The following is a 15502-nucleotide window of genomic DNA, read 5'->3' as shown; positions in this document are numbered from 1 at the left end:
CATGGATTTATGACTTAGGCCTGCATTGTCCTGTTCCTGATAAACCCCAATGGGTAGTCACATAGGCGATCATGAGACTCATAGCACAGACCCTTTCTCAGAGCTACTCAACCTTGCCATTGCTGAAGTTGCTTAACCCCTTAATGTCAGGGAGGCGCAAGTCAGGTCCTGGTTTGGCTCATATCTCAAGCTTCTGCGTGGCTTCCCGCAAGCATGCAATACATTCTTTTCAAATTAAAAAAAATCAAAACTATTATTATCTTACAGTTCTGGAGGTCAGAAGTCCAAAATTGTTCTCACTAGGCTAAAACTGAGCTGCCAGCAATGCTTGGTTCCTCCATGGAGGCTCCAGGGGAGAATCTATTTTCTCACCTTTTCTAGGAGAGAGCACCTAGAAAAAACCCACATGCCTTCACTCTTCACTCGTGTCCTTTTCCTCCAGCTGCAAAACCAGCATCTTCAAATCTGACTCTGCCTCTCCTGTCTTTATCCACATATAAGGACTCTTGTGATTATATACATGGAAATTCTTTCCATCTCAATATTCTTAACTTAATCACATTTGCAAAGTCCCATTTGTCAGGTAAGGTAACATATACCCAGGGATTTAGGATATTGTGTGCCCCTGTTCTACCTTCCTCAGAAGGAATTCTCCACACCATAACACAAAGGCAAATCCTGTTAGTGTTTCCTTAGCTGAATCTTAAACTGAGTCTAGTAATGCAGACAAAAATTGCAATTCTTGGGGCACCTGGGTGGCTCAGTGGGTTAAAGCCTCTGCCTTCAGCTCAGGTCATGATCCCAGAGTCCTGGGATCAAGCCCCACATAGGGCTCTCTGCTCAGCAGGGAGCCTGCTTCCTCCTCTCTCTCTCTGCCTGCCTCCCTGCCTACTTGTGGTCTCTGTCTGTCAAATAAATAAATAAAATCTTTAAAAAAAAAATTGCAATTCTTAACTAAATTTCTGACTACTTTGTATTAGCAACACCAAACAAACAAAAACTAAAAGAAAGTAAAATACATGAAAACAAAAGTAGTACTCTTTATTGCATACAAAATACATAATCCCTTGTAGAAATACCATTAACTTCAACTCAGAGTAATAATCAGAGATAAATAGGTAATTTTTAGTTGGGCTGATACAAGAAAGACCTGCATTGTTATGCGACTTACTCTTTGTTTCTAAAAGTAGAAAATATCTCTTGAAGATATTGATATGTATTCCCATTTAGGAAAAATTGATAAAAATAGAACATAAAAGCTCTAAACAGTTCTACCTTTAAGTTTTCTCCTATTTCTAACGAACCAGAGGATTAGAACATAAATCTATACAAAATGCTTCCCAGGATTAGTAAAATAACATAAAAGTTTTAAATATTTGAAATTCTTTCATTACAATAATATTAGAGAGAGTTTCAGATTCAACCACTGCTTGATTTGTTTTCTCTGAATGGCTATTCTTATCATCTGCCCTTTTCTTCAATCATAAAAATCACTCATTGATTGATTATTTTGTACCAAGCGCCATCCTAAGTGTGGGGACATAAAAATGAATAAAACATGACTTCTGGGGGCCCCTGGATAGCTCAGTTGGTTAAGCATCCAAATCTTGATTTCGGCTCAGGTCAAGATCTCAGGGTTGTGAGATGGAGCCCCTGTTGGGCCACAAGCTCAGCAGGGAGTCTGCTTGAGGATTCTCTCTCTCCCTTTCTCTCTGTCCCTCCTCACCCCAATTCTCTCTCTCTCTCAAATAAATAAATAAATAAATAATTTAGAAATGAATAAAGCATGACTTCCAATTTTGAGGGGGTTACAGTTGAGTGTGACATACCCTTAGAAAATTAAACCACTTCTGCACTAATGGATATATGAAGAAAACACCATGAAAACACAGTTAAGGGAGGCTCTAATTCTTTTTTTTTTAAATCTATTTATTTATTTGAGCGAGAGAGAGAGCATGTGAGTGAGGGGAGAGGCAGAGGGAGAGGAAGAGGGAGAGAAGCAAACTCCTCACTGAGACAGAGCCTAACAGGGCTCCATCTCACCACCCAAGATCATGATCTGAGCTGAAATCAAGAGTCAGTTGCTGACTTTTGAGCCAGCCAGGTGCCCCAGGGAGCATCTAATTCTTAAGCAGTCACACCTTAGAAAATAATGTACTTAGTCTCAGCTAAAAATGCTATTACTAATAAGGCAAAAGAACAGTGAATAGAATGGCATCTAGATGTATTAGTAAGTAATGGAATAAAGGAATATTGAGGAATGGAAAATGATATGAACCACAATTGCATTAAATCATTGTTATTGATACCAATATTTTGATTACTAATCTTATCTCTTTGGAGAAAATAAAATTGCTTCTTGGAGCAACAGATTGCTTTTCCAAATGGTTTTTACTAATACCAATCTGGACAAGTGAAAGAATTTATCTTCCAGGACTGAATTTAACTTCCATGTTTAATTTGAACAAATATGAAATACTTATTGGGAAATGAATTTCTTGGTGTAGGTAGTTGCATGCTTGTCTTTTACAAATTTGCTGTGGAAATTCTAAGCTAAATGTGCTTTAAAATGCACCATTACTCAAAAGCATGTAAAAGTGCTCCTACATTTAAACAAAATACAGCATGAAGAAGTTTACACTTGGAGAGGTAAGGAATTGTAGTAATGTTACTCTTACTATTGGAAAATTCTCTGTGTCTTCTTTACAAAGAACATACCAAGTCTACTAAACAAGACTGGCGGCAGTTATTTATAACCATAAGAACTATTAACTAAATGAGAGAAAACACAAAACACAGAACAAACTTGTTTAGAAAGCCCAGCTGAGGAAAGTAAATACAGATGACGGATGGGCAGGTAGGCAGATGCAGATGATAGGTAGGTAGGCAGGTGGAGAGGTAGGTAGACAGAGTTATATAAATGTAGAAACCAGCCATGAGGTTAAAAAAAAAAAAAGGTAAAATTTCCTGTTCTAAAAATCCAACCTCAATTGAGCCTACTAATTTTTCAAAAAATGAATTATTTTATTGTATTATTTTAATAACATTTTCTACTTTTTCTATTATTATAGAAGAATTTTAATATCTGGAAAATGGAGAGAGGACAGACTGTAGAAACCCCCTTAATCTCGGGGCACCTGGGTGCCTCAGTTAAGCCTCTGCCTTCGGCTCAGGTCATGATTTCAGGGTCCTGGGATGGAACCCAGAATTGGGCTCCGTATTTGGCGGGGAGCCTGCTTCTCCCGCTCCCTCTGCTGCTCCTCCTGGTTGTGTTCTCTCACTCTGTCAAATAAATAGACAAAAATCTTAACAACAACAACAAAAAAACACAAAAAAAGAAAACTCCCTTAACCTCATTACCCAGCTATGTCCATTTAGAATATTTACCTGTATTTTCTTCAGTATTTGTCTATGCAAACATAAATTATACATAGGCAAAATTAAAGTCCTTCTGTAAACTTTGTTTTGTAAATTTTTGTTTTTTAAAAATATGTTGTATTTCTCACATCTTTAAGTAGATTTCAAAAATATAACTTTAATAACTGTACTTTATATCTTTTTTAAAAATTTTATTTATTTATTTGACACAGAGAGAGAGAAATCACAGGTAGGCAGAGAGGCAGGCAGAGAGGCAGGCAGAGAGGCAGGCAGAGAGGCAGGCAGAGAGAGAGGAGGAAGCAGGCTCCCCGCTGAGCAGAGAGCCCGATGCAGGGCTCGATCCCAGAACCCTGGGATCATGACCTGAGCCAAAGGCAGAGGCTTTAACCCACCAAGCCACCCAGGCGCCCTGTACTTTATATCTTTTTGTGGATATTCCATGATTTATTTACCTAATTTCTTAGTTTTGGACACTAGTATTATTTCCATTTTTTGCTATTAAAAATGTTGTAATAAATAAATTGCAATAATTATATAAAATTTAGTTCTTCAGTATAAAATATCTATTAATAAAAGTGGAATTGCTGGGTGCCTGGGTGGCTCAGTGGGTTAAGCCTCTGCCTTCGACTCAGGTCATGATCTCAGGGTCCTGGGATCGAGTCCTGCATTGGGCTCTCTGCTTGGTGGGGAGCCTGCTTCCTCCTTTCTCTCTTTTTACCCGCCTCTCTGCTTACTTGTGATCCCTCTCTGTCAAATAAATAAAATCTTAAAAAAAGAGGGGGCTCTAAAAAGGTGTCAATTTGTTTATTCTAGTATCCCTCACAACAAATGTAATACATAAGAACTTGTGTACCTTTTTTATTTGCATAACTTGAATAATTCTATATGCATTTTTCTATATCTTGTTTTTACCGACTCACTTTTTTTGGAAGATTTTTCCTTATCAACATATAAAGATCAGTTTCACTCTTTTTATTTATTTATTTATTTTAAGATTTATTTATTCATTTGACAGAGTTCACAAGTAGGCAGAGAGAGAGAGAGGAGGAAGCAGGCTCCTTGCTAAGCAGAGAGCCCGACACAGGGCTCGATCCCAGGACTCTGGGATCATGACCTGAGCCGAAGGCAGAGGCTTTAACCCACTGAGCCACCCAGGTGCCCCTGTTTCACTCTTTTTAGATTAGCATTTATTTTCATTACATGAATTTCCAAAGCTTGATTTATCCCATTCCATCATGAACAAGTACTTTCGGGAGGGCACAGAAATTCATCATCAGGCAGAAGATGGGAACTAGTGTGAAAACCAGTATCAGAGAGGCACTGACCTCCCAGAGAGAAATAGGAGTCTATTGGATGGAAAAATAAAAGTATAAGGGAAATGGTGGTAGGGTGGGGGGGCATGTGTGGAGAAGATAAGTAAGAATAAGGAAAAGGGAATAAAAAAGTGAGAGAGAAGACATACAATGAGGTAGCCATGTCAAGGCAGCAAAGACAGGACCAGAAAGGAAAAGGAAGGGAAAGCTGGCAACAGAAGAGGAATGTCTGTCTATTATCATTATAATTTTACAATTCATAGTTTAAAATATGCTGTGCGTACAGACCTCTCATTTCACAGTAAACCTGTGCAACAAATAAGTAGGACAGTTATTACTGTTGAGCCATATGACATCAAAGCCTCAATTTCTTATGAAATATCTGTATCCTTCCTTTTTTAAAAGTTTATCTGTAGTAATCTCTACACCCAATGTGGCGCTCAAACTCATGACCCCAAGATCAAGAGCTGCATGTGCTTCCAACTGAGATAGGCTGGTGCCCCATCCATGCTTTCTAAACCACAACTCAGACTTGCTTGGCTTTGAGGCATCCTAGGAAATAGTAATTAGTTGGAAAAGGAAAGGTGAGATGTCAGAAGCAAGAATAAAGAATTGATAGGAGCATAGGGCAGGCTATAGGGGCAGGTCAGCACCATCCAAGTGGTCAGGGAAAACTGAAGCATGTTCCAGATCAAATCAGTACTCAAGGACTTCTGATCTAGCTGTTGAAGCATAGCAGCAAGGGAAGCTAGAAGGAACTGAAAATCAACGTCAGGAGAGCAGTGATCCAATTGATGAAGAGTTAGGAGGCACAGGTCTAACCTCTGTGGATAAAGGGCTAGGCTAGCATTGGCTCAACAGGTTGACGGATATCGATGAAATAGGTTTATGTTGAAAGAGAGGCTGCCAGGTCACTGCAGAAATCAGAAGCTAGGGGCAAGCGGGGCCATCACCCACTCATGGGAATGGACAAATATAGGGAAAGGCTGCACCTTAGAGGACATAGGTTTATAAGCTCAGAGTCCAGAAGCAGACACCAGATGGTATCTTTTTTTTTGAAGATTTTATTTTTAAGAAATCTCTACACCCAATGTGGGGCTCAAACTTATAACTCTGAGATCGTTGTATGCTCCACTGACTAAACCAGCCAGGTGCCCCCAGATGATATTTTTATCATGCTCTGTGGATAATAGGGATTTTGATCTATTTCTTGTCCAGATCAGGAATAGCAGAGATACAAAACTGAGCCGACTGGGGAAGCCAGGGGATGGCATACTTTATTTCTACCTCGAGTGACATTTCTTAACAGTAAGGTGTGTTATCTCTGATTATGATTATAGCTAATATTGTTTAATGAGGGCTTACTGCTTTATGTGAATTGTCCCAGTGTATCCTCAAAGCCACCCTTGAAGGGTGTACTACTATTACATACATTTTACCAAGGCAGACGGTGGAGGTCTAAGAGATCATGTTACTCACTCATCCTATTTATTACTAGCCTTAAGCATTAGAATTGGAATCTCAACCCAAGTCATCTAATCCCAAACCCTTTGATTTTAAACATAACTTCTTCCCTTATAGAGAGATTGCATATGTTGAGAAATATGGATCCATATCCAGATGCAAGTATCTATTACAATCCTTTAACCTAGTTATTTTCAGCCATAGTCTGCCAAAGTCCACCTTTTTAAATTCTATGAGGTTAATCTGCTCTTGAATCTGAAAATTCAACCATCTACCTCGATTTTACATTCCCACTCTGTCTTCATTCACCTTAAGGTGAGCTGCATGTGGTCACACATCTTAGCTGCTTTCCTTTTCTTTGTCTTCTTCTCCCAAATGTTTTGACCTATTATTTGATCCATTTATTTCAGTCTCTCCTTATGGAGCATTAACATAATAAAGATGCTTGTCATCACTAAACACAACTTTTCAAAAGAGCTCTTAGAATTAAATTGGATTATGTTTAATACAGTTACCTTCTTTTTCCCCTCTAGGGTTAATTACAGATTATTTTTTTATATTTTAGAAGTATACATTACAATCTCTTTATTATTTTTAAGCAATGCAAAATTTCACTGCTGAATTTCAAGTTTTAAAAGATGATCCCTCAGTTCTAAGAACTTCAGGAACTACCAAAACTTCCAGGAGCTTTTATGTAGTATTAATTATATTCCATGTTGTTTCTTTAATTTAAAATTAAAGTCTCTGTTCTAATAACTGTAAATTTTCTGGGGGAGTTTTTTAGGCAAAACTATTTTATTAAACATTTTTTTTTGAAATAAGGAGAGAATTTCTGTCAGGCAAAAATCAGTCTGGAAGTTTACTTTGATGAGCTTACTAATGGTAGGTGAGGGTTTACAGGAATACTGTTAAGATGGAAAGCATCAGAAGAAATCAGAAAGCTGCTCTTCATGAATAAAAGCAAAGACATGTTTTTCTCTCTAACCGGGAGATGGGAAGAGTTAAAAAAAAAAAAAAAGTTGAAGAGATAAAAGCCAAAAAGAGAGAAAGGAGCTAGAAAGACCAGTGATTTTGCATGAACTAGCAGTAACAAGATAGGAAACAACTAAAAACAAACAAACAAACAAAAAACAAAAAACAAACAAACACAATATCAACAGAGCAAAAAGTATACAAAAATTAATCTCACAAAGCAGTACCTAAGAGCCCAAGATCCTTAATAACAAAATATTAAAACTCTATTAAAGAGGGGTGCCTGGCTGCCTCAGTTGGTCCAGTGTGCAACTCTTGATCTTGGGGTTGTAGGTTCAAGCCCCACACTGGGTATAGAGACTACTTAAAAATAAAATCTTTAGGGGCACCTGGGTAGCTCAAATGGTTAAGCATCTGCGTCTTGATTTTGGCTCAGGTCATGATCCCAGGGTTGTGAGATGAAACCCCCAGTGAGGCTCCATACCCTTGAAGGTTGTTTAAGATTCTCTCTCCCTCTGCCCCTCCCCTACTCTAAAAGAGAAAAAATAAAATCTTTAAAAAAAAATCTTCAAGAAAATGTAATGAAGAGCATTTACTTTTTTTATCATATTGATTTTGCATTTAATTTTTTTATTATGTTCGGTTAGCCACTGTATAGTACATAATTAGTCCTTGATACAGTGTTCAGTGATTCATTTAAAAGGGCCAGAACAACTGTGTAGAAAAAGAAATGCCACGGTGAGAAGCTTGATGGGAGTTAGGGTAAAAGTGAGTGTGTGACTAGAAAGGGACAGTACAAGGAATTTTCTGAGGTGATGGAACAGTTCTGTGCCCTGATTGTGGCGGTGGTCACATGACTCTATACATGTAGCAAATTTCATGGACTTCTACCACAAACACATAAACAGAGTGCTCATATGACTGGTGAAACCCAAATAAGATCTATGCTTAATGGTATATTATCAATGGCACTTTCCTGCTTTTGATAAAATACTAAAAGCTGGCTAAAAGGTACATAAGAATTCTGTGTTATTTCTGCCACTTCTGGGTCTAAAATTAAATCAAAATATAAAGGTTTTTAAAAGTCACATTCTAAGACTCATGAGTCAAAGAGCTCAAAGGAGAAACTAGAAAGTAGTTGGAATTGAAAAAAAAGGTAAGATACACAGTATAGTAACTATAGTTAGTAGTACTGTGTTATATGATTTGAAATTTGCTGAGTTCCTTTTAAGCAGTCTCAATACACACACACACTCACACAAACATACACACAAAATTTAAGTATGTGAGGTGATGGATGTGTTAATTAACCTGATTGTGGTAATCATTTCACAATGTATGCATATATCCAATCATTACGCTGTGCGCTTTAAATACGTACAATTTTAGGGGTTCCTGGGTGGCTTAGTTGGTTGAATATCCGCCTCTTGATTTCTGCTCAGGTCATGATCTCAGGGTTATGGGATGGAGCCCTGTGTCCAGCTCCCTGCTCAACAGGGAGTCTGCTTGAACTTCTCTCTCCCTCAGCCCCTACCCTCCTGCATAGGCTTGTGAATGCTCTCTCTCTAAAATAAGTAAATCTTAAACAAAATAAGTATGTACAATTTTGTCTGTCAATTATACCTCAATAAATCTTATAAAAATCATAACATTTTTTAAAAAGAAAAATAAATAAATATTAAAAATAAATACTATAAATACTACAATGTAAAATACTTTAATGTAGTATTTTAAGGATGACTTAAATGTTGAAAAATTAGGGGGCCTAGGTGGCTCAGTGGGTTAAGCATCTGCCTTCAGCTTGGGTCATGATCTCTGGGTCCTGGGATTGAGCCCCGAATTGGGCTCTCTGCTCAACAGGGAGCCTGCTTCCCTCTCTCTCTCTCTGCCTGCTTGTGATCTCTGTCAAATAAATAAATAAATAAATAGAAATCTTTGAAATGTTGAAAAATTACAGTAACCACTATACAAGGATAAAAAAGTGGAATTGTCTGAGGAAATATGTAAATAGTAACTGGTACTAACCAAATAGTTACAGCTGATACTTTAATATGGTTAAAAAAGAATATAATTTTTTATTTGTTCTACCTGATAATTTATAGTTTTTGTTAAAGTGGTAAATTATTGTAATTTGTAGCTATTTACAAAATAAATTTAAATTTTCTTTAAAATCTAAGAGAGTAAAGTGTTGGAAATCTTTGATGTGTTTTGTTTTTCCTTTCATAGAGCTTTTCATTTTTATTTTTTAATTTTTTTAGAGTTTTTCATTCTTAATTCTACTTGCCATGCTTCTCAGAACAGACACCACTGATTACCTAATTTGAATATAATCAAAATGCTAGGAAGAAAGTACCTTAATGACATGTCTTAAGCCTTCCTTGATATAAACATCACAATGACAAAATCTAATCTTTTCCCCATCATGATAAATAAAGCTGATTTAAGTTAAAATCTAATTTTTTTAAAACAAAATTAAGGGCATTACATGAATTACTGCATAGACAATAATAGTCCTGCCAAGAAAATTACATTACCCAGTGTGCTACCTTAACCATTGGAATTGTTTGTGGGGAGTGGATAATTACCACAACAAACAATGGAGTTGATTTTCAACAGCAATCCCCTGTCTGCTTCATATTTGAACTCTGGCTACTTCTTGTGCTGAAAATTTTGTTTTATCTTCTGATGCATTCTGCCTCATTACTTAGATTCCCAAACTCTCATGTTCCTCTAGAATCTAGCTTCCTTTTCACCTTTTATTCCATGTCTATTCTCTGTTAACATACTAAGTGCTTTGACAGTAACAACCAGTCAAGTGTCTCTGATCACAATTCCTGGTACGCTGGTGGGAAACGTTTTAAAAATTGGAAGAGACTTTAGGAGAAAACCCCACATTTAGAAAGAAGAAGTCAAATCTATTTTCTAAAGGAGTTAAGCAAAGAAGCAAATCTTGAGATCCAGCAAATAACATTTTCGATGGGCCCAAATACACTTAACCCAGAACAGGTTAAGTGTGTTCTCTCTCTCTCATAAATAAATCTTTTAAAAAAATGTTTGAGGGCCAATTAAAAGAAATATGTGGCAACACTGGGCAGGTCAAATATGATGTTAGACGAGATTCAGCCCTCTTGATGTCTGTTTCCTTCATCATAATGAATATTTCTCATTTTAAATTGATAGAATCTTTGTCCATTAACACTTGGGATATTTAAAGGCAGATGACCATCTATTTGGTTCTTTTCACAGTACATAACAGGTACTTAAAAAATATTAGTTGAGCAGACTGACTAAATGAAATCATCCACACTTCATTATATGGTTTAAACTCAGTTATTTAATTTCTATGTAGAGACAAAAATTTAAAAATGAAGTTTTATTTATGTATTGGTAACCATAACAGTGAGCAATTTTGAGCACTTTCTATGTACTAGACACTTTGTAAGTATCACCCTACCAAATCATTATGACAATTCTACATAGTAAGACTATCATTGTCCCCTAACTCGTCCAAGGGGTTAGTAAGCTACAAAGTAATAAAGGGAAGAGATATAAAATAACCTAATTCTGACTCCAAGTCCCATCTATTAATCATTATATTATTATTCTATGTAAATTTGTATTAAGGAACAACGAAACCACAATAAAGACCTAAGAAACAGATAGTGTTTTGTCTTGGAAACTGACACGGCTTTAGACTGGCTAGGTAACATAAAAGAATAGAGGTATAATGAAAGGTAAGAATTTGGTGCAATCCAAGGACTTCTGAAGAAGTTGTAGGTTGAGAAAGAAAACACAAGGTCCCAGAATGAGAGGAGATATTTGCCTTATTGAAAAGCAATGGAAAACAAACTGAGGGTAGCTGGAGGGGAAAGGGTTGGAGGGATGGGGTAACTGGGTGATGGACATTAAGGAAGGCACGTGATATAAGTACTGGGTATTATATAAGACTGATGAATCACAAGTCTGTACCTCTGAAACCAATAATATATGTTAGTTAATTGAATTTAAATAAAAAATGTTAAAAAAAAAAAGAAATAAAGTCCCAAAGTAAAAAAAAAAAAAGAAAAAAGTATGATGTTGGAGGAATGGTTTTCATGGATATTATTTAGTAGTTAGAGGAAATTCTATGCTATCCTAGTTTGCCAGGTTTTTTCATGAATCAGTGTTGATTTTTTCCAAAAGCTTTTTATGTCTCTATTGAATTAATCATTTTCTTCTTTTTTTGTTAGTATGCTGAATTTCTCTAAATGATTTTTTTTAATATTATCTCAACTCTACTTTCCTGGAATAAACGCTCCTTGAACATATTGCAGTATCCATTTTGTGTATAGTTGGATTTGATTTTCTAATACTCCATAAAGGATTATTCATGAGAGATATTGCTCTGAAATTTCCCTTTTTGTAAAATCTTTGCCGGGGTTGGTATTGTTTGGGCAGACCTCATAAAATGAGATGGGGAATGATTTCTCCTGCAATTTTCTAGAAAATATATTGTGTAGCACTGGTGTTATTTATTCCTTGAGTGTTTGATAGAATTCACCAGAGAAAATTTATGGACGTGGTATTTTCTTTTTTTGAGAAGTTTTTTGGCAATTATATATATATATTAAAAACCAAAAAAATGAAAAGAAAAGCAATGAAAAGCTGAGTGGTCAGAATCACAAAAAAAAGCTATCTGGAGAAGTTATTTCCAATTTTGGCTGCATATTAGAGTGATCTGGAAAGATTTAAAAAAATACACCTGCTTGGTCCCAATAGTAGACATTTTGGGAAAGAGACCAGGACAACAGCATTAGAAACAAAACTAATCTCTCTTCAGATGATTCAAAAAATACATGCAGATCGGAAATTTCTGCTTTAGATTATCCAGTGATGTTCAAACTAAACTCCTCGAGGCTCATCAGAGGTGCCTCAAGTTTAGGGAATAGTAGGTAGGATTTCATGTCACTCATTCCTTTCAGTCTCATTGGCTCTGTTTTATCTGTTTCATATACTAGGCTTCTGCAAAAGATTTCATTTGAAAAAATAGTTTTATGGTAAAAAATAAAGATATGGCTTTTCCATCTTCCATCCCCCTCAGCTTAAAATTAGAAACTGAGGCATAAAGAGGCTATAATACAGAGGCTGCCACAAGACACATTGACTTCAAGAACACATCTCCATGGCCTTGACCAGAGACAGAAAGATACCTAGAGATGAGGTGTAAGGCACTGGACACTGGAATGCTGCTGCAGTGCCACCCAAGGTCTCCATGAAAGTCCTAATCAGTCATAACAGAAATAAGAAATAAGAAAAAACAGCCCTACTCAATGAATCTTGGGCAAGTCCCTCTAATTGAAGGAAATTAATTTGAATCCAGAATCCTATATGAGATAGAAGAAATAGAGAACTCTTTCCAGTCCTTAAAATTTCTTTCACCTTTAGGAAGAAGCTGGAATGGATGCTGAATACCAGTTGCCATACCCACTACATCAGGTTCCATCACATTAGGATTGTTAACTAATGCCACATGACTGTTTAGTGATAGGCAAAGGAAAAGCAGAAAAAAATTGTCATAAAGGAAGAATAAAAATAATTTAGTGAGAAGGATTTAGAAATTGGCAAGAAAACAAAAGTGAGAAACTTGAGAACACAGCAACTGAAAATACTTGAAAATGGTGAAATACAAATTAAGACACAAACTAGAAAGCTAAAAGGCCAAAAGAGAAAGTATTATAAGGTATTTCCTTTCACTTACTGGTATTCTGTTATTTGCCATTGGGTAAAATCTCATTGCAGGGTCAAGATCTGATCTTTTGTCTTCTAATTACCACTGAGGACTGATTTGAGTCTGAGAATATTGATAATAAAATATGGGACAATGTTTCCATAACTGTATGAAGATGAAAGGGACCTTAAATGTTCTTTTATTTGTCTTTATTATTGCTAAATGATAATCCAGTCCATGTTTGAATGAAGTGTTTACTAAATGACTTGTGTGCAAAGTACTACATTAGGTAATGAGGACAAAAACGTGAAGAAGGCGAATCTAGTTAGTCTGTGCTTCATAAAGGTATATTCAAATACAAAAAAAAAAAAAGACAGAAGAAAAGTAAAAGTATTATAAGGGGGACTAGTTAGGGTACTTACGATAGAGAATGAATGGATAAATATTGTGTATTACCTTATAAGAGTGGTTAGGGAGTGAAGGCAGATCAATATTTCCAGTGGTGAGAAAGCACTATTTCCAAAGGTACTCCGTTCCCGAAGGAAGAGATGGTGTGAGAGTTCAAGATACCAAAGGCCAGAATGACTTTAATAGATTATAACAGAATGTGGCATGCGATGAGACTGGAGACGGCCTTGAGAAGTATGTTAAGAAACACACACTTTACTGAAAATCTACTTAAGAGTTAAACTCTTAAATTTGGTTTCGATTTTAGAAAGATCACTCACATTGTATATAAAGAATAAACTTGAGAGAGGCTTTTTTTTTTTTTAAGATTTTATTTATTTTTTGACAGAGAGGGACATAGTGAGAAAGGGAACACAAGCAGGGGGAGTGGGAGAGGGAGAACCAGCTTCCTGTGGAGAAGGGAGCCCAATCAGGGGCTCCATCCCAGGATCCTGGGATCATGACCTGAGCCGAAGGCAGATGCTTAATGACTGAGCCACCCAGGCACCCAGCGGGCATATTTTCATAATACAAGTGAGAAATGATACAGGCTTGGACCTAAAATGATGCCAGGAACCGGAAATAGGTTAACTGATTTGAGATACATTTAGAAGGTGGGGTTTAATGATTTGCTCAAAATAAAGAGTAAGGGAAAACGGTAGTCAGGAAGGATACCCAGGTTTCTAACATGAGCAACTGAGACAACGGTGGTGCTGCTTACTGGTTAATTGGTTGCAGTTTATTGTATGTCAATTACACCTCAATAAATAAAACTGTAAAAGAAAAGAGGCAAGAAAATGACGCTACTAGAGGGTAATCAGGGCCCTGACGGTGCTACAGAAGGTAAAGTTACTGACGGCTCCTTGAGGTAAGTGATATATGTATATCATGAGTGCCACCCCACCCCCGCCACCCCTGCCTCCAACAGTAGCTTGTTGTTTAGGTGCTGCATCTCTGATAAATGAAACATACGAATTTTGACCTGAATGATAACAGTCAGTTTTAGAAAATTTGGGGAATGTTTTTCCCAAGGAAGCCCATAGCAAAAAACTTAAAAAACTTTTAGGTAGGAAGAAGCTGGATTTTTCTAAAAACAGGAAAAAAAAAAAAAAGACCAAAATGGCTGAAGTTCTGGGGTTGGGAGTAGATGGGATCAGAGATCAATGCAGAAACAGAAACGCGTGGGGACTTCTACAATGTGGAGTGGTGCCATTTACTGAGATTAGGGGGAAAAAAATCCTGGGACGCCTTGGTGGCTCAGTTGGTTAAACATTAGGTTCAGGTCATGATCCTAGAGTCCTGGGATCAAGTCCTGTATCAGGCTCCCTGCTCAGCAGAGAGCCGCTTTTCCCTCTCCCCGTTCTGCTCCCCCGCCTGTCAAATAAATAAAATCTTTTTAAAAATCCCAGAAATACAGAAATGTTATTTTAAAAAAGAACAAAAACCCAAACAAATTAGGTAAGAGTCGGTGTTTAGCAAGTTAAAATCAAAGCACCTGCGGGACAATCCGAGTGAAGCCACCCAGGAGGCTCTATTCATAGGCATGACTCCGGCCCTTGGGAGAAAGGTCCAGTTGGCACATATATGTAGTAATTGAAGCCATGGGAGTTGAAGTTAGGAGAAAAATGGGCCTGGGACAGAGCCCTAAGGGAACCAGCAAATTTCAGTGAGAGAAGTAGTCAGGACCAATGGAAAAAAAGCAGGAGAAGGTATGTCATGGAAGCGAAGAGAGGAAATAGACAATACTCAATTTAACAAGGATATATATATACATCAGTTGGTGATAACTCTTATGGAGAGAAGTCAAACAAATTCAACAGGGAAACAGGAAAGGTGGGTGGGAAGAACACATTTCTTTTTCTTTTTTTGTATGGTGGGACAAGGACAGACTTCACTGATATTTCAGTAGAAACATGGACAGAAGAGATAGTCAATAGTGTCTGATATTGCTGAGAAGCAAACTACAAGGTGAAAAGTGGTGATTTTTGACAGCTGTTTCATGTAGTGGGAAATACATGTAGCAGTTAAAAATGTTTTTTGAGGAAAAAATGACTTGGATAAATGTCTGTATTACAATTGCAAATGAACAAAAAGCAGAAATTTATATATAGTTTTGGCCTAAATTTGAAAATTTGAAAGTAATTTCCAGAAGGAAATATCCCATTCTCAGGGCATCTCTGCATGGTGGGATAATGGGTAACACTTATCATCTCTATCTTGT

Source organism: Lontra canadensis, unplaced genomic scaffold (genome assembly GCF_010015895.1).
Source record: "Lontra canadensis isolate GAN:19392208 unplaced genomic scaffold, GSC_riverotter_1.0 scaffold37, whole genome shotgun sequence".
Classification (NCBI taxonomy): Eukaryota; Metazoa; Chordata; class Mammalia; order Carnivora; family Mustelidae; genus Lontra; species Lontra canadensis.
This window is presented reverse-complemented; position numbering follows the sequence as displayed.